General features: G+C 43.6%; 1 protein-coding gene across 2 annotated transcripts in view; it reads left to right on the forward strand.

Moving 5' to 3' along the window:
* Positions 1–748: 748 nt before the first annotated feature.
* Positions 749–23,128, forward strand: part of CDH11 (cadherin 11) — a 107,542-nt gene continuing 85,162 nt past the window's right edge. Inside the window, exon 1 of one of the 2 annotated variants that reach the window (XM_083453371.1) lies at positions 749–1,707. The gene's annotated coding sequence lies outside the window, so the exon portion shown is untranslated. The remainder of the gene's footprint in view (positions 1,708–23,128) is intronic. The other variant, XM_083453372.1, reaches the window with a different exon arrangement.

Consider the following 23,128-nt stretch of genomic DNA (forward strand, 5'->3'; position numbering starts at 1 on the left):
CTGCCTGAAATGTACACACTTCGGCTTCACTGCAGCTTCTGTTTCCTAATCAGAAAATGGGAGCTGGTTTGAGGGAAAGTGCATCAAACAGGAACGTTTCTCAAGAAATACTACGGTCTGTGGCTAGCATCATGTGTACTCAGCATCAAACACTAGTGGTGGGACCACACTGGAGCTGGAGTAAGCAATATTGTGCACACAGCCTTCTGGAAAAGAAAACACTGCACTATCCTGGCTTTTCCTTTTAAAAAAAATTCTACTTCATCCCGTGTGAAGATGGAGGATGGTTGCTAAACTGCCAGTCAACATTTAGCATGTGGGTGTGTTCTTTTTGGGGGGTGGGGTGGGGAGTCATAGCAACAGTGTCATGGAACATGCATTGGTTCCCATACTTAATATTCTGGAAGAGGTGACTCGTTCATGCTAGCCATCACCCCAATGAAGATTCATCTGCATGCATTGGAGAGTCCATCCTGTCCCATTTCCAAGAAAGCAGGAGACTAGAAACATACGATAATGCCAGCCAAGTCAGACCATTTGTCGTAACTCACGGTTTGTCTACATGAGAGATAGGAAATCCTCAGCTCTTCAGGTGCTGTGGGACACTAAAAGCCCCAGCCCAATGGTCAATGGTCAGACCAATGGTGAGGGATGATGTGAGTTTTATTACCCCAGCAGTATTTGGTGGGTCACAGGTTCTCATTCCTAGTCTGCATGGACTGGAAGCAACTTTACAGAGTTTCAGTTGGGGGTCTTTTTCACCCCTGCTTTGAGATCTGAGACATTGAGCCTTGAATCTTCTGCCTACCATGCATGCACACTATATCACTGAATTAAATGGTCCATCTCATGCAGGTGGCTATTTGCAGGTTGGCTAGAGTGGGAGTTGCTTCTGAACGTGCACAGATTGCACATGCCTGACCCAGTGGAAACACCACCTCCATCCTTCGTGCATCTGGGCTTAGGATAGAGAAAAGGAGGCTTCCCAAAAAGGAGGAGAAAAGAAAAATGAGCAGGGCCTCCGCTCCCGCTTTGTTGTGTGGCTGAAGATATCCTGATCCACTCCTGCTTCTCCATTGCTCTGTGGCAGAGCATCTGCTCAGCAAGCCGAAGGTCTCATGTCCAATCCCCAGGGCCTGTAGGTAAGGCTGAGAAGCTCTCCTGCCAGTAACCCCAGAGAGCCGCTTGTCAGTCAGTACCTAGACCATTCCTCAACCAGATGCACCAGTGCTCTGACTGGGTACATAAAGCGTCCCATGTTCCTAAAGAGTGAGCATTTCCCCAAATGCAAAGAACGCCTTTTCCCAGAGCCTGCACTGCTTTTTCAGGGAAGCCCCATGCAAAGGGAAAAGATCTGAGGCCTTGCCGTCCCTTTCTGCCAAAAGAGGACAAGTCAGAGCCTCTAGCTTTTCCTCTTCTTCATCCTGCCTGCCTCCACCCTCCCTCCTTCCCCCTCCCTGCTCTCTCCCCTCCCTCCCCCTTTGCCTCCCTCCTCTCTGTCTCTCTCACTCACTCACTCTCTCCTGTTTCTAATTCCTTCCACTAGCTCGAAGCCTCATTCAGCCGCCGTTGCCAGTGGAGTGGAATTGGCTGGGGATGCTGCTGCCGCTGCTCCTCCTGCGCCTCTAGTTGTGAATGGGACTTGCCTCGGCTCGCTTTCCTCTTGCCAGAGGTGACCCAGGGAGAAGCAGGCAGCCGGACTCGCAGGTAAGAGCTGACTCTCCGCCTGCCTCCGCCTGTCCTAGATTAATTTTTTTTTTTTGGGGGGGGGGGACTTATATTCTTAATTGGAGCGATGCTCTTTGCTGCATCCATGGAGATTTTTTTTTTGGGGGGGGGGATGTTATCAGGAAAGGGCTGAGGGCGGGTAGGGTGAAGATCTGCAAAGTGGAAGCTGCTGGAAAGAGGGGGTTTGATGGGGGCGCAGAGTTTCCTCTGCCATCGAGGCATCTGAGATTGCAGGGGCGGCGCGGGGAGGGGGGGGCAAGGAAAGGATTTGGAAGCCCGGGGGTGGCTGGAAACTGACCTGAAGCCAAAGGCGAAGCTTGGAGGGCTGATCGTTGGTTTGTAGCTGGCGGCGGGGAGGGGGGGGGGGAGAAAGAAATTATGCACGCAGATCAGATACCTAGACAGGCAAGATCTCTGGGTTGTTTGGGCTCCTCTTATCTCTAGCTGGCTGTGAAAGTGCGTGGAGATAGAGCCATATGGGTGCTGTTGTTTTTCCCCCAAGCAGAACCTCCGGAGCAGCCCAGCAGCGCAGCTGGCTACCCCAGAGCAAAATGCCATAGCTGGCTTGCTGAGCATCAATTTGAGGCAATCAGATCAGTACAAATCGAGGCTCTGCGGGCAGGGGGACATTGCACAAGAAACGGCTACGGGAGTCTCACGGGTTCTCCTCTCCCTCAAATCTAGACAGCACCCCAGCCTCAAATCTTTGAGGTTTTATCTCTCTCCTTATGTTTTGTGCAAACGTCTCTCATGTCTTTACAAATTCTTTACAAATATCGCTCTATCGCATGCATTGGCAAATGTTCTTTTTTTGCGGGGGGGGGGAGATAAAGTGGGTCGATAGGAACTGTGATTAACTCTGGGTTACTTCTGGAGCCTTCGGCGGTGTTTTTTTTTGGGGGGGGCGGGCGGCGGCGGCAAGCAGTCGACTGTGTGTGTGTGTGTGTGTGTGTAGAAGAATTGTGGGGAAGGAGACCCCTTTCAAAACATTATCCCAGAGATTCCCTTTCAGAAGATGCATGGTTGTTACCAGAGAGAGTTTTTGTCGTTGTTTGTTTGGCCAGCCGCTCGCATCTTGCAGCAGCATTCACAAGGTACCCGTGGAGAGCGAGCGAGAGAGTGGTGCTGTGGCTTGACTGGAAAACCGTTATGCTCTTTGGCTGATGTATAGGTAATCTCAGCCCCAGGGAAGGTGAAATAAATCAGGCTTTGAGGCTGCCAGTCCATCTACATAACGGTCACTTTTTGAATAAGAACCCTCTTCCTGTGGAATCCTCCCCAGAGCCCATCTTACAATCTGACATCACCAGGCAAGCAACTTTACCTTTCTGGAGTGATGCCCATTTATCATCAGTGCCTTTAAATATTTATTGGGCCAGTACCCAAGCAGAGAGGTGCCAAGTTGGCACAGAGCAAGGAATGGGGGCATATCCTTTATTATATGTATTTGGTACAGTTGCTTTTGCAAAATAAAATAGAAAGGGCAGGTCTCAGTGATGTGACTGAGTCCTTTGCTCTGTGAGGACAAAGGAATCCCTTTAGCAAAATGCAGGTCAGTAGTTCAGGCGAAACAGCAACCTTTAATTTGGGAAAGGAGAACTAAGTGGTGTTTTTCTTCTTTCTCTTTCACATCCCCGTGGCTCATAGTTCAGCTAGGAAACACATGATTCCTGTTGATTCATTTTGATGACACAATAAGAATTTCACGGGCCATTGACCCACTGTTAAGGAATCAAATAATTTTAATGGCTTAATAATGAAACTGCAAAGTAATAAGACTGCAATAGACCTACTCAGGTAGGCTGAGCCATGAGCAGGAGAGGGATTTCTTCCTTGGCTTTTTGTGTACGTATTTTCCCCGCTTCATGTATCCACTTCTCTGGTTTAGAAGCTGTTTCGTCAGAGTTTGGAAAACATGCAATGCTCATTAGGAGGTAGATCTGAAACACTTGGCCTCTTCTCAGATTCAGTTAAGATTTGTCAACAAAGCAAGTTCTCTGCAACAATTAAGCCGAAGTTTGCCTTGGTGACTGCCACCTTTTGGGATTTCAGATGCAAGTTATGTCACTCTTAGGATTATTCCAAGCTCCAGAATATGATGGTGATGATGATAAAAGCTGTTTGCTTGCACGCCACGGTCCTGTAGCATTGCATCAGCACATTTCATGGTAAGGCAGTAAAGTAGACCTTAATGCCTGGAAGAGTTCTTCTTTTGTTTCCAATCCCAGAAGGCTGTTTCAGCACATTTTAAAAGGTGCTGCACCCCAGGAAATGTAAAATTGACCACAGTTTGAAAACATTTTGCCTTGCTGCTTCTTGAGAACAAATAAAGTTAGAGAAGGAAGAATTTCAGTCTGCAGGCTTAAAAAAAAAAATCAAACAAAGACCTCTATGCCCCCAAGAAAACCCGTATGATGATGTTTCCTTGTTGCAGTTCTGCTTTATATAATTTATATTTAAAACCCAATCCTCTGATAATGCAACCAGAGGAAACGGGTGATAGGGATGTGCTATTTATAGGCTTCTCGTCAGTTCTGACTTTGCAGAAAAGAAATGCACAAAGTTTGCACATTTGGGTGAGTTCATTAGCATAGGAACTACTACAATAAGCTCGGTCAAGAGCGAGGCAAAGAAATTCCCTTTGCAGTGTTGATAGTTGATTTCTCATTGGTGGGTGGGGTGAGGTCTGTGGACAGATAATCTGACAAAGTGCAATGATTTACGTTGTGGAATTATATATGGAAGATGGGATGCATATAGAATGGTGACAGAGGATGGTGGTTCTTGGGATTTTTTCTTCACCTGATATCATGCATTTCCCCCCATTTGTCTGACAAAGCATGATTAACATCAGCCTAATAGGAGGGGCTACTTCCTCGCTAATGAATCGTGTTTAGAGTCCAGGCAACTTAGGCTGCATTTTTATACACACTTGCCTGAGAAATAAGGCCCATCGAATCCAATGGGAATTACTTCTGATCAAATATACATAGAACTGCACTCTCACAAACAAATGCAGTTTGACCAAATAAGATAAATTAAATGGAGAGGATCCCCCCTCTTGTAAAACGGTTACACTCATTGTTCAATATGGATCTTGCAGAAAGAGGAACTTTGTAACTCAACAAGAAGATTTTGTGAAATTGCAATGGATTTGCAGATTTTTTTATTTATTAAAAAGAAACACATTTAAATAAAAACAAAAGAAAAGACTATGAAACGAATTTTAGTTTCTGGAAATGCTAAGAATTCAGGTGTTTTTTAAGAAACAAAAAACAAAAACCCAATTGTCTTCTATTTTCAAAACAAGTAAATGAATTGTATGTGGGGCACTTGACCCAAGAGATTTGACAAAGAAAATCATGTTTTCACCTAAACAAATGTCATTGGTTCTTTGGTCATTTAAGAAAAAAGAACAACAGCCAGTTTGGTGTCAAATCAGATGCCTATGTACTGCTGTTAATTCACACTTCACACGACCTCTCTGGTGTTTATACCACTGAGCTTTAAAAATCCCACTGTTTGCTCTTCTTTTACTTTTCATTTCCAGCATCAGTGAACAATTCCTTTGGATGCCCATGGATTTCTGAGTGAGACAAACCCCCATAGGATTTTTAGTCTGCAATAATACTATGGACTAGTTGATCAATACTGGAGTACCATAGCCAAATTAAAATGAAATGGATGAGTGTGTCTATCGGTGGGGCAAAATATCCCAAATTTAAACATCAAACTCTATTAAGGCTACAATCCTAAATAATGTTCTGGAAAGTAAGTCCCACCAAGCTCAGTGGAACTAACTTCTGGGTAAACATGTGATTTGTTTTATGTGATTTGATTTTGTTGTAAACTGTCCTGTGGCTTATGCAAAGGGTAGCATCTAGTTCATTCAAACAAACAAACAAACAAACATGCATAGGATCAGGCTGTAAATGACAAAGGAAATACAGAAGCCTAAAAATTGTCAGAAGCTGCAATCCTATGCACACTGGGAGTTCTATCTATGGGGCTAGTTTCTGAGCAGGCATGCATAAGATTGCACTGTGAGAGTGACAGAGTCCTCATGATTTCATCAAGAATTTTGTCCCTTGAAAGCAAATCTCCAGAAAGCATAGCAAAAAAACCAACACGTTTTACTTCCATGTACACCAAGGGTTAAAAGCTCTTTTAAATCTATTTTTTACTGTGCCTGCTTTGTTTATGAATCCTACCATAGTTGCTTTTAATAAAGGGCCTTGTGTTTTTGGAAGGTATTGCTAGACCTAGACCCTCCATGCCTTCAGGCGGTATTAGCAGGGAATCTGTAGCCCTGTCTATATTTAGCAATTTGTTTCCCTAAGAGCCGGGCCTTGTGTGCACTAGAGGGCGCTGGTGCTCTTCTATATGTCCTTGCTTGTGGCCCATCTGCTTTTTAGGCCACTGTGAAAAGCTGTTTTGTTACCACCGGCATTGCTTGCCCTCTCAGGGGAGACGGAATTCAATCTCTCTGTGGTTCAGGCTAATGCTCAGGCAGTTTGTCAGGATTAACATCTTTCTAGTCGGTCTTTCTAGTGTTACCTTCAGCCGCATACTACCAGTTCTCTGCAAACTTCTGGAATTCTGTCACCCCAGATTCTCTGAAGAATGAAGAAGTAAGATCAGCCCCACAAATACCTTCAATCGTTTTCTCTCCTGCAGAGAAAGCATCTCCCCAAGCGTGGCTAGCTGTGAGGCTATCCTCTATGCTGCAGCCCAGGCCAGAGTCCCTGCATTAGTGATATAACTTTCCAGTTTTAAAAGGACCAGGTAATGGAGAATGGCAGTAGCTCAGTGGCAGAACTGGAGGGGTTTATGGAACTCAGTCTGTGACCTAGCCAGCCCAAAACCTTTGATATGTTTTGACACATATAGTCAATGGGACTTACATGTGATTTGGGTCCCACCATCTTGGAGCCCATTGAATGTACACTGCAAATGTTGAGCTATTTACAAACTGTAGCAGTAAAGAAACTCTGAACAATCTCCCCACAACACATACGCACTTCTAATTAAGAAATTCAGCATCTCAAGTAAGCTGAAAGAATTTGGTGTAAGGGTTGAGCTGGCAATAAAACATACCCTCTGATGGTGGCTGCTCCATGATAAAGAACTGTATGGGATACAATCAACAGGATTTAGCTGGGGGAAAGGAGTGCAACTTAAGTAAATGCTGATTTAGTCACCTCACATTCTCCAAGGAGTGAAATGCAGCTTCTTTCAACTCCTGCAAAAGGGTTTATTGAAATACTTAATTGTTCTGGGAGGGATCCTAGGCTTCAATAGCAAAAAAAAAAATCTGTGTGTATGGATTTTAGCAGGAAGGGTTAAGTAATCTAGTGGAGAAGCTGGGACCTACTACATGCAGAGCAGGTCCTCCTCCTAATTTGTTGCAAATGTAGGGAGTGGGCCCTGTAAATAAATGGGGTTGGTAGGGGTGGACGACAGTGAGGTCAGATCTGTGATGAAGTATCAATGTGAGGGATCCCTGTTTTCTTCTTCTTGGCACAACACTGCAATTCAGAAGCGGGCTAAAGTCTTTCACTGGCCACACTTCCTTGGTTGGGCCACCTGAAATGCTGACTTATTCATTCTGTACATTTAATGGCTCAATGCAACGTCAGCTGGTGAGGTGTGTGCTTTAACTGTGTCACAGACCAAACACCGCAGGCACAGCTTGCAGGTCACCCAACATCAACTCAAAGGCAGTGCTTTATGTTGGGAGTTACACACACACACACACACACACAGCTTTATTGCAGTCCATAGACACAAAATGCTCAGTGTTGGGAGTCCACTTGCACACTGGGCCACAAGTCACCATACCTGAAATATGAACAGATGTATGGCAGGATAGAGATACAGTTTTGCAGATGCAAGCCCATTCATTGTGGCAGAAGCTTTGGTGGACTAGAGGGCTGGCTTTGTCAAGATGGCAGTGAGAAAAACGAAATGAGAAATGTGAATTATTATAAATAAGCTGCCTAGCAAATGTGTGGGCTAATGTTCTAGAACTTTATTCCATTTTGTGATTGAAGGAGGCTCTGTGATCTGTGTAGGATGACCTCTTGCTCATTGTCATGAAGATAATGTTTTGCATCAAATATGCATATGCTAACAAGATTGATAGACAGTGCTATATTTGTAAGGGGGGGGGGGGGAGAAGACGTGCCTGAACAAACCATGAATGCCTCACCTCCCTTGTTCTCTTATAATGGCAATGCTGCCCACAAGAGCAGTGCTTTTTTCTAAAAAAAATGCTTAGGGGTACTCTCGTTTTGACACAAGAAAATCACCATTTTATATTTCATATCAGGAAAAATAAATGCAATAAATGGACAAGTGCAAAGATTCACAAAATGTTTAGAGGTATGCGTACCCCTGCGTCCCCCCAGAAAAAAACACTGCACAAGAGAGATGCCAGAACTTAGTTTCTGTGAGATCCGGCTAAAAAAAGCCCTGTATAGATATTCACAAATAACTGTAGTGGGGTGTGGGGAAATCAATATAGCTCACCATAGTCTCCTGGTCAGCTGCAAACTTTTGATAGGAAACTTTAGTTCCTACTATCCCTTCTTAGAAGCTTTTATCTTTAGACTGAAATTCAGCTCCACAGGCATTCCAACAGAAGCTGCCCCTTGTAAAGTAAACCTAGGTCTGATTACAGACACATGGCCAGTTTTCTAGGCTAGGCGGAGTCTATTCCTTGAGCTGTAAGAATTCAGCATCCAGAGTCCCTGACTTGAGGCCCACTCTTATAAGGCAGCCACTTCACCAGTGGTGGGGAGATTTTTTTTCAGACAGAAGGCCACATTTCTTTATGGGGAACCTTTCAGGGGCCACATTTCCATTGTGGGCAGAACCTAAGGGGAAAGTGGTTGGAATGATGGACGGGACTCTCACTGGCCGCACAAAAGTGTCCATAAACCCACTCCAATAAGGCAAGCAATAGGTGTTTTCAGAGTTTAAGGACACATACCAGGTGGAAGAAATACTCCAGGAGGACACAGAGCAGGGCCAGTGAGTGGTGGGACTTGGGGAGAGGCCATGTTCAGGGACAGTCCCAAGGAACAGATTGGGCCACCATGCCTGAGATTTTCTACCGGCTTCTCTGTTTCCTGCAGCAAGATTGCTACCTAGTTTTAAAATCCAAGGGTAGAGGAAAGGGATGGGACCTGGAATAGTTCCAAAATATAGGATTAAAAATAAAAATAAGAAAAAAATAATGCCAGTTATAAAAGGGCTAGGGAGATCGGCTTCAAGTTTCAAATATGTATAGTCAGCCCCACAGCTCAAAGCCTTTATGCATTTTGCAAGTAATTCTACTCTGCCACCTTGGCAGCTTAATGTATTGTATATACCTGCATGCCTGGAAAGTCCAATTATATAGATATAATAGTTCTCCCCTGCCATTAAGCACAGGAGAAGAGAACCTGAAAGAGATGAAGCAGTGTATTTCAGGAATAAGGCATTTTTTAAGAAAAGCAAAAATGATACTGAATTCTTCCATATTCTAATCATAATTAGAATTATTCTACTTAATTTAATCAGATTTATTCTAGTTAAGAACATGGCTACCTCTCTAGAATTTCTAGTTAATTTAATAGCTGCACCAAGGTACAGGCAAATCTGATCCAGCCATAGTAGCTGGGTTGAGCTCAAATAATATTGCTGCCCTACCTCCTCCATGTATAGGGCTACATTTTACACCAAAAGAGATTTTTGAAACGGATGGTATTAAACATGCAATCTGCACGCTTGTGTATATGAGAAATTCAACTAATAGAAGTTTAATTTTCTGATCAAATTGGACCAGAAATGAGGCTTGCTGGAAATAATCAACTAGATAGTAGAAATGCGAATAAGGATACATACAAAAAGATGAGACAGAGGCCTTTGACTATGGCCAGAACTTTGAAAGCTGCTTTGCTGAAGGTTGAAAAGGAAACCTGTAATTGTTCCTTCCATGGAGGTTTTCAGACCATCTTGTATTTCAAACACCTGCAACAGCTTGGCCCAACCCATATTTCTTATAGGTGACACCAAACGTTAGTAATGCTCATAGCAGACCCACTGAGATCAATGATCTGAAGTAATAATGTATCTTTTATGAGAATGACTTAATGAATGGGTGAGGAACCTCAGGCCCAGGGACTGTGTGGAGCCCTCCAGATCTCTGTCTGGCCCTTGAAACTCTCCTAAAACCACCCCATTCACTGATCTTGCTTTGCATTCTGGAGTGGTTTTGCCTGGCTGGAATGTGCCCCTGGAATATTGCCTTGAACTCTAACGATGCCTCTTGCTTGTCAGGATGAAATATATAGGGGTGTGTGAATGCAAACCTGTCTTCTGTACAAAAGTAAAATGTATACTAGTTCCTACTCCTTCTTTCCCCTCTGGTCCTGTCCACCCATGGCATGTGGTCCCAGGAAAGTTGTCTGGAAAGGACTGTGGCTCTAAGACTGACTGAATTGGATATCACTCTGTGTGCTTTTATATGTAGGAAGAAGAAATATGGTTTTTTTTGGCAGGGGGTTAGTTTGGATGGAGGAAGCTATTTGTCCAGGTAAGATCTCAGTCTTCACCTCCCTGCCCCCGCTGGTTTTCTCCCATTTCACCCCTCTCTTCCTAACACCGTGTAACTTATAAGGAACTGAGGTGTTGTTTCTTGGAATGAGGAAAGGTAATTTTTCTTTTTTCCCCTGATCCCTGCCTGTCAAGCACACACACACACACACAAACAAACAAGCAAACAAGTGCACTTATTGGGGCTGCTTTACAGAGGACACCTGGGATCTTGTGTTTATATATCTCAGCATGGACTAGACATCGGAAGTTGCAGGAGGTACACCATTGGTCATAGAATATAAATGTTACTATGTGCAGTAAAAAATGGCTCTCTGGAAATGAAAACAAAGTCAGAACATACTCAGCATAAATGAACTCATTAGGCTGTCCCCGCCTGCACTCATTTATCTCCAAACTGAGACCAATGGGCCAGATTTCTGTTATTAAGAAGGCTTCATGTAAAATAATTGTGTGTGTGTGTGTGTGTGTGAGAGAGAGAGAGAGAGAGAGAGAGAGAGAGAGAGAGAGAGAGATGGCAGAATTACTATGATTCAAACTGTTATTTGTTATGGAATGCAGAAGTAAAATGGGAATGGAGGTTTGAGGAATTCTTTATGGCAAAAAGATGGGACTTTGGAAAGGCATGAAGGAATCAAGGAAGTAGTGAACTTCTGACTTTATCACTGTGTTAGTGATAAAATAACAGGCATAAGGTTTTGTAGTGTGCTATGTAAATGTGATGTTATTCTTACAAGTGGGACCTTCAATAAAACATTGCAGTGTTGAGTGTTTCCAGCCAGCCATACCCTTTCAGAGACTACTGCATTCCATTCCCCTTCCTCTTCCAGCTACCTGAGTATATGCATTTTTGCAAAAAATACTTGGCTGGGGAGCAAAAAGAGAAGGGTGTATTTCAAAGGATGGCTGTATTCAGTTTGCAATTTTTTGGGGAAAGTGTGAATTAGGTAGATTCACCTTTAAATATGAAGTGATTTAAATTTCTGTACCATCCATTACCAGCATGAGCAGAATTTCTGAGAAGACATTTTCCAGAGAAAGGCTGTTGGAGAATGTTAGGTAAAGGTAAAGGTACCTCTGACCAGGTCCAGTTAGGTCCAGTCGCGGACAACTCTGGGGTTGCGTGCTCATCTCGCTCTATAGGCCGAGGGAGCCGGCATTTGTCCCCAGACAGCTTCCAGGTCATGTGGCCAGCATGACTAAGCCGCTTCTGACGAACCAAAGCAGCACACGGAAACACTGTTTACCTTCCTGCCAGAGCGGTACCTATTCATCTACTTGCACTTTGATGTGCTTTTGAACTGCTAGGTGAGCAGGAGCTGGGACCGAAGAACGAGAGCTCAGAATGTTACCTCCCAAGAATATCCAGAATGATCCCTTCAGCTTCACTGCCCATGAAGAATTCTGGCCTTTCTTCAGCCCTAGTTTCCATTTGTCAACTACAGTTGACTTAAGCAGAAATCATTATCATTATAAGAGTATTTAGAGATTCCTAAATACACTGTATCAAGAGATGTGTAGTGGGGTGAATGGTTAGCCTTGAGGGTGACTGGGCTGAGTCCCCACCAGCACCCGAGGGGGAAGCATTGATTAGCAATAGCATGCTTCATTAACATCCCACTTTCTCAATCATTGTAATTGTGACTCTTCTCTTAAAATATAAAATATAAAAGTAGAAAAGGTTTCATCCCAACCTAATCAATCTAATGTGTTAACATTTGCATAATTTCCCCTTTAATGTTTTAAAAAGCAGCAGAGTGGGTTTTTAAAAATACATTGTGTGCGTAGACTATAATCAAAGTGTTGAAGAGTGCAAGGTTTACATTTATTATATATGGTGCTAAATTTTCCCTGTGAGTCTCAATGAGATGAACCTTCCCTTTTCTGTTCTGCCTACCTCATCTTATCACATGAAAGGTAGATGTTTTCTCCAAACCTTAGGGTCTAGCATGATTGGCATCTGTTAATGCTATGAAGAAATAAGTTGCTAATAAAAATAAAATGTGGAAACCGAGCAAGTGCAGATCATCAGCCCCCTTTTTTTGTAAGAACATAGTAAGAGTTCTGGTGGATCAGACTGAAACTATAGGCATCAGCAGCAACATTGAGAATGAGCCTGTTCAAGGTGGCTCCCCAATTAGGGAAGACTTCTCCCACAGAAATCTTCCTGGTGACAGCATGGTCTTCCTTTGGGCATGAGGCATAAACAATTCCTCATTATCCAGGCGTGTTATTATCTTAGGCCCCATCTGCACTATACATTTAAAGCACCATCATGCCATTTTTAATAGTCATAGCTTACCCCAAAAGAATTTTGAGGACTGTTGATTGTTCAGAGTGTTAAGAATGGTTAGGAAGCCCTTATTGCCCTGACAGAGTAACAATTTCCTGAGTGGTTTAAAAATCAGGTTCCTCTTCCCAGGGAACACTGGGAATTGCAGCTCTGTGATGTGAAGAGGGTCTCCTAACACCTCAGCACTTTTAACAAACCACAGGTCCTAGTATTCTTTTTTGGGGGGGCGGGGAGAGAAGCCATGACTGTCAAAGGGGTAGAATAATGCTTTGGATGTCTAGTAGAGATGTGCCCATAGTTTCAGGAAACTGTACTTCGCTCACCTGTCAATTCCCTTCATTTCCCCTTTTTATACAAGTAAGAATAAACCCAAAAGACCACATTTATAAATTCCCTTGTCTATCTTTCCTTACTAGGGTCAAACTCTCTTTTTTAAAAGATAACAAGCACTTAAAAAGACTTTAGGCAGACTTTTCCACTACAGTTAAGTAAAATGCAAAATCTTGATAATATCTGTCCTGGATGAAAGTGCTACATGTACAGATCAGCATAATCCATCCATGGGCCTGGGTGCCCGAAGTCTGCAGATAATCACAAATCCAGCAAGAGTCCAAGATTTGCTATTTGCATTTGTGTATTAGTGAAGATATACATAAGAACATTGAACTTTAGTTAGCCTTCTCTCTCTCTCTCACTGCTTTTTAGAGAAATTGAAAAACTGCCTGCTGTGTCTTTCAAATTGCCAGCCAAAGAAAAGTATAATGTGTTCCAAGCACACACGGGTAAATTCCTGGTACCCGGTCTACTGCAGTGATAGGGAACCAATGGAATCTCCTGTTCCTTTTGAACTCCACCTCTTTTCATCCTTGACCATTGGCCATGCTGGTTGGGGCTGATGGAAGTCCAACAACTTCTGGAGAGCCACAGGTTCTCCCTGTCTGCTCTAAAGGCATCTGACGTAGCACAGTATAGGTCAAATAAATATATTAATAAATAGCTACAATGTATCTGAATGTTGCAGTTTGTCTCAGAGTGTGTATGATTGTTTCTAACTTGCCACCCTGAGGTATTACGAATTGGTTCTACTGAGGCTGTTATTTTGTATTGCTTCATATTTTAACTTTTCTTTAATGGTTTGTCGATGGCAACAAACATTTGGTTAACTGGCAATTTGCTGAAGCTAAGCAGGTCCAAATGAAGGCTAGGTCCTGGATGAAATAATTATGTGTATATTGCTTTGAAGTTCATGATGAAATAAACACAAAATATAAGCATATAATAAATTTTAATCTATATAGAGAGAGATTCATGCATTTATTGTGCATCCTGCCATCAAGATGTACATGATTTATCCCCTTTAAACCCTCACAAGAATCCTGTAACTGTAGTACAGTAGCTTTAGCTTTAGCTTTAGCTGAGAGTAAGGAAATAAATGGCCCGTGGTCACCTAATCTATTTCCTGGCCAAGCAGGGAGCTCCACCCAATCTAGTCCAGCAACAATCCAGTCCACTCATCTCATCTTTGTGGGTTTCAGATAGGCCATCGAGAGAATACGATGCTGGACTAGAAAGGCCTTTAGCTTGATCCAACAGGGCTCTGCTTATATTCTTATTCACACACTCCATAGACAATTCCGAAGAGAAGGATGTGTGTTTGGGATCTGCAGTTTTACCCATGCTCAAATAGTTTCCCAATGTGGCACTCACAAGATTTGTACATTTTGTTCAGTCGTCCTTCTTTTGGTTGAAATAATTGAAATCCCTTCTAGGCATCTTGCTGTCACAAATGTACGGTGCACTTAGAAGTGGGCATTTATGATTCTTGACAGCGTAATGGTGTATGAAAGAAATGGAGGAGGACTGCAGTCAGTTTTTCAAATATAATTTAGTGGGTAAGAACAAGATTTGTTGTGTATGCACCTTTTTGTGGTTGTTTGTTTTCCTCCCTCTTCGATTTATATGGATGAGAGTGCTTGGATGGGGTGCTCCTTGGAGTGGAAAAGGGTGTGATTAAGAAGAAACGGGGGAGAGGGGAGAGACACCCAAAACTATTTTATGCTTCCTTTCCCGCCAAACAAGAAGATGACTGAGAACGCCATTTTACAGGCTTAGGTTGCAATCCTAACCCCACTTTCCTAGAAGTCAACCCCATTGAATTTAATAGGGCTTAGTTATTAGTAGACACACTTAAGATTGCACTGTTAGTTTTATTGTGATGAGAAAGTTCTGGTTTCTCTTACAGCTGTTTTTTTAAAAAATAACTTGGCAAGTTGAGGGGACTGTCTCCCATGCAGCATTCTCTCAAACTGTCCTAATTTGCCAGGTACGGTCTGGATTTTGGGTAAAAATCAAAGTAGATATTGTGTTAAACACAAACTCGCAGTTGATATGAAGATTAGTGTTGTTGTTTTTAAATGCAAATAATATATCAGAGGGTTATGACAAATATTGGGATCACAGCAGATGTGGATCCTCCATGATGGCTCCTTCTCTATGGCTGGCTCTAACCAGTTCAGGATTTAAAGGAGGGTTTTAAAGCTTATTTGGTTCCCATGGCTCTTATTTGAATGTTTTATTGTATCTGCTACAACTGGAGTTTTTGTGGCATTTTAAGATGTATCAGGGCAGGAGTCACCAATGTGCTGCCCTCCAGATTCTGTTGGACTCCAGCTCCCATCAGTCTCAGCCAAAACAACAAACAACATCAGGAAGGCACCCCATTGCCTTACCCATGCATTATGCCAATTCTTGTTAATTTTTCATTTATTGTTTTATAATATTTGTCTTTGTGTTTTGTATTGTGGTTTTACATATGATGCACTGCTCCCTGACATATTTTTGAAGACCAGTATTTTTTTTTAAATAGTTATAGCTTTCTTCTCCTGCTGTTCTTCTAACAAAAAATGTTCCTCTGAACGTGATGTTTGCAGCAGGTGGTAATTCCCCATTAGCGTTATTTGGGGCACTTTGCAATCAGCATCATAGCATAGATAATAGGGTTAAATTGCCCCTCTTGGTCACATGAACACTAGGGCACGGTGCAAAGCACTAACCTGCCATTCCATGCCCTGCAGCTGTTGAGGTATATTTTGAAGCATTGATAACGTATTAAAGGCAGCAGTGGAGCAAGCCGATTGGGCGCCTGGGTCGGCACGTGTGCCCTATGCCCGGGGCGGGGCGAGCCAGGGCAGGACGCTCCATGGGGCCTCCGAGGATTCTGCCTGCCTCCTTCCACTACAGCTGAGGGGGAAGTGGGGGGTGGACCGTTTGAGAACTTGGAGCCTGTGTGCGCCCAAGCCACTGTGTCTCTCCCAGGAGAGATGCATGGCTCAGGCGTGCTGCAGGCCTCGCAGTGAGTGCCACCCAGCATTTTGTCACCCCACCCCCTCAGTGGTGACACCCAGGACAGACCGCCACTACTGTAACCCCCTTCATCCGCCCCTGATTATAGGGCAATTGTGTGTGTCTTCCCACTTCAGGTATAGCTTTAGCACCACAAAACAAGCATTCCCTTTACTTTTAAATGACTGCAGTGTGTTGCACGCTAAAGAAATCCAATAGATAAATAATGCAGAGCTTCCAGCAATAGATAAGTAGTGCAATGTGTAATGGTGTGTGTGTTTGGAAGGGAGAGGGTTTCATGTAGTAATTTTTGGGCTCAGAATCAGAGTGTTACATGCATGTCTCTGTTTTCAGTTGCAAAATGCTGGAGGGTTGGAATAAGCAGTACTGAAATACTAGTCTTTAGTCTTGAAACAACAGCAAACTTTACAGCTCCTAGCTGTTTCTTCAAACCAGCCAGCTCAAAGCTGTGTTCAGAGATGCCGTTTAAGCAATGCAATCCAACAGGTGATTATTCCTCCTCTGTTGCCATTTCCCCCATCTAGATAGATTATACACACAGCAGTTAATACTCTCAAAGTATTATTGGCTGAATCTTTCTTTCTTTCTTTCTTTCTTTCTTTCTTTCTTTCTTTCTTTTCTCCTTTTCCCCCCTCCACTTCACTCATACACATTGTTTTGACCTCTTTTTGTAAAAGAAAACAAAGCACAAATATTTACCTTTCCCTTTCTTTACTTGGGGTATTAAATACTCTAGCATACCTACCCACTTAGAATAACACTTCATGCATTGAATAAAGATTATGCAACCACAAACATGGTAGATTTTAAATTCAGTCTTTCTCACACACTTGGTCTTTCTGCCAAGACTGAATACTTCAAAATGGCTTCCTTTAGCACCCCCAGAGGCATATGGTGAGTGACAGACATTCCAACCCTTTGGAATAACCAATGGCCCTGAAAGAGTATTGACCATGAGCCTATTGTCTGCCATAAAGTTCAGAGCTAAGAAAAGGAATGCTGGATAAGGCAATGCAGCAGCCTATTTCTCTGTCCACATTTAGTTATAATCTTTACCAATGAAAATAGATATGCCCTTTTTCCATTACAATTTCCTCCCCTTCTAGAAGGCTGCAAGCCTCTGAAATTATCTAGCAACCTCTCCGTGCTCTCTCTCATTTGTCCCAGGCAAGCCCACTCCTTTTCAAAAAGCTTCTGGGATCTTTCCAGCAATGCCATAGTTTAGAAATAATGTGGCAGGAAGAAACGCAGAATACAGGGGCTTTGAGGCAGATGATATCTACTAAATCTAACCAGGAGGTTTGAGTTTATAGAGCCTGCATTTCTAAGCAAGCCTGAAAGGCTTGGCGTGATTTCAGCTCCTCCAAACTGTGCTCTGAACAAGCTTTTATGAACTAAGCCTTAAGGTGAAACAAGCTTTACTGAACTGAGCTTTCCAAGAGAATTATGTTGTTTTTACCATCTCCTGCTATTACATTTCATAAATAAAATGGTGACCCAAGAATGTTCTTCCATTTCTTTGGTTTGAAAATAGCACCATAATTGCATTGCAAGTGGATCCAAAGGAGAATGAAATGTCTGGTCATTTCTAATTTAAAACTAACAATAAGGATATGGAATTACCTCTTGAATTCCAAAGTGTGTCTACCTATATAAAATGGAAGGAAACTTAATTTCTCCACCATTTTTATTTTTTTAAAGTCTACACTATTGCTTCAGTAGATACTACATTGCATTTATTTCTATTGAGAATGCACCAATTTGCTTCTGCTGGTGGTGAAGCACCTGGAGTGATTGTCTGATCTTCCCCAATGTCACAGAGGGGTGAGACAGGCTCTGACTAGCATTGGATAAACTGCTGGGATTCTGGAAGGGGATTTGTTTATACTATGCTAGACAATTTGGCCATCCGCCCAGCCCATATTTCTTCAACCTGGTGCCCTCCAGATCTTTTGAAATACAACCCCCATCTGCCACATGCATCATTGCTAATGGTCATGGGAGTCACAGTCCAACACATCTGGAGGGCACAAGTTTGGGGAAAGCTGTTCTAGCCCAGTGGTGCCTACTCTGGGTAGCAGAAGCACTCTAGTCAGAGGGTAATCAACTAATACTAAATCATTTTAAAATAGGAGAAGCCAGGGACTGAAACTAGGACCATTTATATGTAAAGCAGATGTTCAACAGCTGAGCTATGGCCCCTTCTCTAGATGATGATTTTGGCATTGCTAACTTGTTTTACTGGAACAGAGAAAAGAAGAGCAGCAGTAGTGGCACATGAGGTTGGGCAGAGCCACTTCCCCAACCCTGGTGGTGCTGATGATTGCCTGGACAGGGCTGGGGTAGGACAGCAATGAGGTTTGGGACCTGTGGTTGCAACATCAGGAGCTCTGGCTTAGCAGTGTTGTTCATGCCTTTGTGACCATGTGGCCAGACCTTGCCACTGCTCCAGCCCAGACCTGTTCAGAAAAGCTGCAAGGATACTTGTGTTGGGATGGAAGACAAGCTCCAGCTCAGCACATGAACCACTTGGATGAATGCCAATGGGAAGACACACCAGCTCCTCTCTACAATTGGAGCTGTTAGGAATTAAATCTGGGATCTTCTGCATGTAAATCCTGAGCTCCACAGCTAGGTGACGGCTTATCCCCATAGAATTAGCTCAGACACACAATATCCTATGGAATGAGAGGTAAGATACAGTGATGGTCAAAAAGAAAATGCAACACACTGAGTGTTCTAAGCCAGATGTGCTGAATAAATGGGTGCAGGAGGAATAGAGTAAAAGGGAGGAAAGTGAATGTGAATAGACAGAAAACAAGAGTCCTTAAGACAGCTGAGGATCATAAAATCAGTCAGAGGGATCCTTGTAGACCATCTAATCCAACTGCTTGATGTAGTAAAGCCAGACCTAAAGCATCCCCAAGCGATGGTTGTGCAGTCCCTGGTTGAAGACCTGTAGTGATACCCACCACCACCCTTCTAAATAATTGGGTCAGTTGTCAAAATGGAAAGTTGGAGACAATATTGGCTGTGAGTCCTGGGGTACCTGCTCCCTTCCTTGCAGGCCTTTCCCCACATGGGCTGGGAGGGAGGGGCGATGACTGACTCCAGCTACAAAAGCTGAAGCTGCAGAACAGACTGTTGGGGTGGGGTATTGTTTAGGGAAGGTTGTTGCTGTTGTTATTTGTGCATCTTTAGTTTTAGATCTTATGATTTATGTGGGAATTGTTCAGTTTGGCTGCGTACTTTTTGAAGTGTTTTATTTAATGTTTATAAATAATTTTGCGATGTTTGTAATGATCTAAATACCTTTATTTGGTAAGCTACCTTGAGTTAACGATGGAGAGGCAGCATACAAATAAAATGATGCTGAAACTGCTCTTTGGGGAGAGCCTACAGCTCAGTGGTAGAGCATCTGCTTTGCATGGCAAAGGTCCTAGTTTCATTCCCCAGCATAGAAGCCAACTCCTGGGGGCCGTGGGTGCTTGGGCACCCACTACAATATAAATGGGTGGGCTGGGCACCCACAAAGTCAATGAGAAAAAGCCAGCAAAAGGCAGTGGTGCTGCTTCCAAGAGAGAAGCATTTCAACTCTGCCCTCCGCAGCCAGCCAGTGAGCACTGGTGGAGGAGGAGGGGGTGGGGGGGTGCACCACGATCTCGGTGGGGTGCAATCATGGCTGCCCCCCCACGCTGGGTGCCACGCCCCCAGGATGCATTCCAGCCATACCCCGTCTGCTCTCCGCCACTGCCAACAAGGCACCCTTTTCGGGGAGCGGGGCTCAGACACAGAGGCAGAGCCTCTCTCCACAGAAAGGGGTGCCTTGCTGGCTGTGGAGAGGAGGCAGAAGAAGAAGAGGAGGAGGAGGAGTTTGGATTTGATATCCTGCTTTATCACTACCCGAAGGAGTCTCAAAGTGGCTAACATTCTCCTTTCCCTTCCTCCCCCACAACAAACACTCTGTGGGGTGAGTGGGGCTGAGAGACTTCAGAGAAGTGTGACTAGCAGCTGCATGTGGAGGAGTGGGGACGTGAATCCGGTTCCCCAGATTACGAATCTACCGCTCTTAACCACTACACCACACTGGCTCTGGTAGGGTTCTGAACAGTCTCGCTACAGGGAGAGGAAGCTCTATTTTTGACTGCCCCACCCTGCATAGACCTTCTTGCATGTGATAAATAAGAGCACCAGGGAGAAGTGGTGCTTCTTTCTGAGTGATGTGTCTAGAACAGGTTAGAAGCTATGGCTCTAAACACTAAAGGGGAACAGCTACCACCGGCCAACACAACACGGACTTGCAACATCCATACATGCCTGCACATAGTGCATGTGACGTCACATGCAGACATGTGTGTGATGTCGCATGGAGAGCTGCTGCTAGTCAGTACTAGGCTACATGGACCAATGGTTTCAGTTAGTGTAAGGGAGCTTCTGATGTCCTTATCATCTAGCAATTTCCTAACATTCAACCAAAATCCAACTTAAGCCCATTAGATGCTGCTCTGGGCTCTAGAGCAACAGAGATCAGGGGTGTGCCCAGATGTACTACCTCCTATCCCAATTAGAAATAACCAGATATTTATTTATTATTTGGCCTCTCTAGTTGCTAAATGTCTGCGGGTGAGAAGACCAAGAGTTTAATCTTAAGGCTGTAATTGAGAAGCGGAATGACTTAACAGGCTGCATCCTGTAATGTGACAGATAACAGGAACTAATTGCAAAGATCGAGCGATGGTCATTTAAATATTTTAGAGCTGCAGTATGTGCCAATGTGCTCTTGGATTCAAACATACACAGCTCTTTTCTTTAAGCAAGTGCTGCTGACTTAAAGGGATGCTGTCATCTTGAAAATGATTATATCTGAAAATGGTGTACTTACTGTTGCTATTGATTAATATAACTGAAGGATGTTAGAAAAATCTATTTTCCACAGGCTGTTTATTTTGTAGCATAGCCACTCTTTATGGTATTACACTGTTAGCCTGGAGCTGATCTATTTATTCCTGAAGTATGGATGTTCTCAAAAAACCCTCAGCCATGCGGTAGCTGCTTAAAGTTGTGCAACTGACAGTCGTATCTCATGGGGATATGGCATTCCATAACCACTGGTCACACAATTAAGCCCCAAATTCTAATATGTCTGCAACTAGAAGAAAACAGGAGGGTCTCTTAACAATGTAGCTGGCAGTGCCACCACACAACCAGCTGTCCATGTGGAACAGATATAGCAAGGCAGGGAACCTTGGATCTGAGGGCCTGCTCCATGACACCCTTGGGTGCTTTTCCCTAGATGGACTTTGTCTTTAAACTGGGATTGTGTCTATTGCCTACATGGATGAAGGAGATCTCTCTCTGCCTCTGTGTGTGTACACACACAAACACCTCAGACTTTTGCATGGCTGGAATGCCGCCTATGGCATAAAGATAAGAGCCACATCTATTGCTTCACCCACTTCTACTTCTGACCCTGCCTACCTTAAAAAGAGAATTAGACACATTCATGGAAGAGGGATATCAATGACTACTAGCCATGATGGCTATGATCTGCCTCCGCAATTGGAAGCAGCTGTGCTTATGAATACCTGTTGCTGGAAACCACAGAAGGGGAGGTCCCTCTTGTGCCCAAATTCTGCTTGCAGGTTTCCCACAGGCATCTGGTTGGCCACTGTGAGAACAGGATGTTGGACTAGATGGGACACTGGCCTGATCCAGAAAGCTCCTCTTATGCTCTGATAATGAAAACAAACCATGGCCACAAAATGCAGCTGCAAAATTTGGTTTCCTGAGCTGGGTCTTACCATATTTTTTGTTCTATAAGACTCACTTTTTCCCTCCTAAAAAGTAAGGGGAAATGTGTGTGCATCTTATGGAGCGAATGCAGGCTGCGCAGCTATCACAGAAGCCAGAACAGCAAGAAGGATCGCTGTTTTCACTGCGCAGCAATCCCTCTTGCTGTTCTGGCTTCTGAGATAAAGAATATTTTTTTTCTTGTTTTGCTCCTACAAAAACTAGGTGCGTCTTGTGGTCTAGTGCATCTTATAGAGCGAAAAATACGGTACTTGCTGTGCAAGATGTTCTTGGTTCCCTCCTCACCGCCTTTGTTTTTAAAATTTACCGTTGTCACAAACAGATTGGGAGCACATTTCACATGGCTGCCTGACCTGCATTCACTGAAGCACAGCAAATCTAAGCGAGCTTGTGAGTCCAGAGACAGCACCATTAAAATAAAAAAGATACCCCACAAATGCCAAAGCTGTTGTTAGCTGCTGCTGCTGCTTGCTGGTGTTGCTTGATCGGAGAACACAAAACAACTCTTCCGTCTGTGTCACTAGATTGAGAAGACAGAGCATCCCTTGTTTGCCCGTAGCCATTTATATGAAATCTAATTGTGTGCTGCAAAGACTGTATATGAATTGTCCTACAAAGATCTGCAGCGCTTCGTTTAGTTACATGACATTTCATTTCTCTGTGTTCCTCCAGAATAAGCATTGCAAGCCATATCCTTGATCCTCCTCTGATTTAAAACCAACAGCTCCCTGAAAACCTATTAAATGCTGAAGATTGGTATGTTTCCTGAATTGAAACAGGATAAAGGCAGAATCAATGCTTACATCAGGAGTCTGTTCAGGCCTGCTAACCTGCATATTTCCTTTGGAATTGAAAGCTAATCCTAAAGGAAACTATCAACTGACTTACCGTATCTTATTTGTATCATGATATCCTGAGCCAGGTGGCTGATTTAAAACAACAAGAAGCTTCCCAATTGTGTGTGCCTCCATAACTTGTTAGGGCATAGTTTGGTGATAGAATGACCGCTCTCCCATCAACTGGAGGGCACCCTTTGCATGGCCGTGAGCAGCACCCTGATCCCTGAGACAAGTTCCTGGTCCGCCTCCCCACATCACAGCCCTTTGAGGTTCCCGCCAAACCTCTGTTCTAATGAACCTATCTGTGCGGGGGGAGGCAGAGCTCTTTGCGTAGAATGTCTGCTTTGCAAGCAGAAAGAACTAGGTTCAATCCCAGGCATCTTCAGATAGCACTGAGGATGCCCCCTGCCTGAAACCTTGGAAAGCCACAGCAGTAGAGAGATAAAATTCTTATCTCATTATATATAGCATATTTGCGAAAATGATTATTCTC

This window comes from Podarcis tiliguerta (genome assembly GCF_965153285.1).
Source record: "Podarcis tiliguerta genome assembly, chromosome: 8".
Classification (NCBI taxonomy): Eukaryota; Metazoa; Chordata; class Lepidosauria; order Squamata; family Lacertidae; genus Podarcis; species Podarcis tiliguerta.